At 52.7% G+C, this 3,067-nt stretch overlaps 1 long non-coding RNA gene across 1 annotated transcript; it reads right to left on the bottom strand.

Annotated features, from left to right (window-relative positions):
- Window positions 1–323: 323 nt before the first annotated feature.
- Window positions 324–2,390, bottom strand: LOC107301852. Its single transcript, XR_003810717.1, has 3 exons — window positions 2,357–2,390; window positions 1,257–1,368; window positions 324–516 (listed from the first exon to the last, which is right to left on the bottom strand). It is a non-coding gene; the product is annotated as an uncharacterized LOC107301852 (long non-coding RNA).
- Window positions 2,391–3,067: the final 677 nt, after the last annotated feature.

Raw genomic sequence — 3,067 nt, 5'->3', positions numbered from 1 at the left:
AAAGTGGGATTTCTTTGCGTACGAAAACGATTCTGCATTGGTCCCCAACCAGCCACAACCCCTTTTCCCAAAATAAACCATAACATAGAATAACAAAGTCGGAAGGGGCCTTAGAGGTCCTCTAGTCCAGCCCTTTGCTTCCTTGCTCCTCCATGAGGTGGGCAGGGGCTGCTGTGATGCTCCCCCTTGTGATCCGGTGGGCTGACTTTGCTACTTCCACAAAAGTCAGGCTTTGTAGCTTCCTCAAACCAGATTACGCCCCGCTCCCCCTTGCAAGCCTAATTCCAATGGGTGGCAATAAACAGAAGGCACTCTGCACATGCTTCAGCAAACAGTACTCCCTTTAATAATGGTTTCTCCTTTGGTCAAATCTGGTTATGGGCCTCTGTCGACGGGGGAGACGTGCTCTCTGCTTGCACGGAGGCCATTCAAGGTGGGGAGAGGGCATGGATGTAATCCTGGACCCATTTTTCTGACGGATCGGCACAGATCTTTATGCCTCTTTTTGTGACGAATCTGCAAAGGAAATGTCTGCATGTCATGTAATGTAACTACATGTAAGGGAACACCGCATATCTGCAGAAATGCACATGACCCAAGACAGAATCTCTCCAGAATGTATATGGGTCAGTATAAAAGAAAACAAAAGTGACATTGCCATAGGTGTATGCTACAGGTCACCCAACGAAGCAGAAGAAATAGATGGACTCTTTGCTAACCAGTTAACAAATGTATGTAGGAAAGTATGTAGGAAGCACACCACAGTAGTAATGGGAGACTTCAACTACCCAGTTGTCAGCTGGGAGACAAACTCTGCAGCAAGTGGGAGATCGAACAGGTTCCTAACCAACCGAGCCAACAACTTTGTCACCCTAAAGGTGGAGGAGGGAACTAGACGTAAAGCCACACTGGACCTAATTCTTACTAATAGGGAAGAAGTGATAGAGGGAGTTGAAATTGGCAGAGCCTTGGGCGAGAGTGACCACGTCATGCTGGAATTCAATATAATGCAAACACAAGCAATAGAAAATAAACCAACCAGTGTCTTAATCAAGACCACGGTTTAGCCCAGTGTGTCTCCACCTTGGGCCAGGCTGGCTGGGGAATTCTGGGAGTTGAAGTCCACCCCTCTTAAAACGCCCAAGACTGAGACCTACTTAGTGAGCAATTTGCTGAGAAGGAAGCTTAGAGGGTCTCCTGAACCTCTTGCAAGGCTGAGCCCAGAAGACCCTCAACAGCCATTCTGGGAAACTTACACAACACCCGGCTGGCTGCATCTGTCGTTGGTGTATTCAAAAGATGTCAACATGCGCAGCGGGATGCGACGTGTCACGAAGCTAATGCAGCAGCTGATGGGCCTACGATTCACTGGGGAAGGAAACAGAGAAGAGAAGGAGTGATGGATGCCATACCATGGGGTGGAGAAGCTCTCTTCCCCCCTCCCCCCATCCTGGGGTGGGCAGGGAAATGTCTGGGGTGAGATTTGCAGTGTAAGAGCAATGAAGTTGATTAGGGGGCTGGAGGTGAAAATATATGAGGAATGGCTCCAGGATTTGAGTATGGCCAGTCTAGAGAAAAGTAGGGGGGACATGACAGCAGTGCTGCTATATTTGAGGGGCTGCCACAGAGAACAGGGGGTCACCTTATTCCCCAAAGCACCAGAACGCAGGACAAGAAGCAACGGATGGAAACTAACCAAGAAGAGAAGCAACCTGGAGAAACTTGCTAACAGTGAGAACAATTAACCGGGGGGACCGAAGTTACCTTCGGAAGTTGTGGAGGCTTTTAAGAAGAGACTGGACAACCACTTGTCTGAAGTGGTATAGGTAATGTCTCCTACTTGAACAGGGGGCTGGACTAGAAGACCTCCAAGGTCCCTTCCAGTGCTACGAGGGTCTCCATAGATCCAACAGGAAAGGTCTTCCTTGTGGACACCACAAAGCTTGTCCTCATGTGTGGATCGGACTGACCACACCAGGTCTGGATGAGCCTCCCAGCTGGAGACCTCCCCTGCCCCAACCAAGGATGCTGTTCAGCTCAGAGCTTTCCTCAAAGCTGGCCTGGGGTCCTGGGGGTCCCCAGCTGTGCCCCGTTACATGGCTCCTCTTATGGGGAGAGGGGTGCCTGCCCTCTCTCTAACCCCCCAAAGCACCATCTTGGGCAGGATGGGGGACCCTGTCTTTAACTGCCTATCTCCACCCTGGTCCAGCCCAAAGACATCACAGTGGGGCAGAAGACCCCCAGGGCTCTCCCCAGAGGAAGGGGCTGGGCTAGGGCCAAAGGGCTTCGCTCAGGGTCAGTAGTCAGATTGGGGGAGGTTTTGTTACGCTGAAAAGGGAAGGAAAGAGAGACTTACCATTCTGGTCGTTGGGCTGGGCTGAAGGGGTTGCATCTGAAAGAGAGAGATGGGGGGGGCATTGTGACTCTCCCAATTCCCCCCCTTCCCCCATGGCTGAGAACTGAGGTGCCCCTGCTAGAAGGAAGCCCTCCAGACAATCGCCTGGGCCCTCCGGAGGGTTGCAAGAGAGGGGGGGCTGGAGGAAGCCAAGCGGATCAGAGACTCACTGGGACCCTCGACAGCCAGGGTGACGGAGACCACCAGGAGCAGAAAGGCGAAGAGGGTCTTCATCCTCGGAGACGGGAGGGAGAGCAGCTGCAGTCTTATCTCGGGGGTATCGGCACTGGGCACCCAACGCCACTCGGCTTCCAGATGCCTCTTTATAGGAAGCGGCAGCTGCAGCTGTGGGAAACACGTGGGGGGCTCCCCCACCAGGGCGTGACCACAAAGCTGTGGGGCCAGGGAGACTCCTGGATGCTGTGAAGGAGCATTTTGCACACTGAAGCAAAGTCTTGACTGGCATTGCGATGGAAGGTCAGGAAATTCATTTTAAGATAGCAAGGCAGCATGTCCACCCATCCATCCATCCATCCATCCATCCACCCACCCGTCCGCCCTTCCTTCCTTCCTTCCTTCCTTCCTTCCTTCCTTCCTTCCTTCCGTCCATCCATCCATCCACCCACCCACCCATCCATCCACACATCCACACATCCACACATCCGCCCACCC

This window comes from Protobothrops mucrosquamatus, unplaced genomic scaffold, assembly GCF_001527695.2.
Source record: "Protobothrops mucrosquamatus isolate PMUCROS unplaced genomic scaffold, P.Mucros_1.0 scaffold18210, whole genome shotgun sequence".
NCBI lineage: Eukaryota > Metazoa > Chordata > Lepidosauria > Squamata > Viperidae > Protobothrops > Protobothrops mucrosquamatus.
Note: the sequence above shows the minus strand (reverse complement) of the source record. Positions and strands in the feature narration are given on the sequence as shown.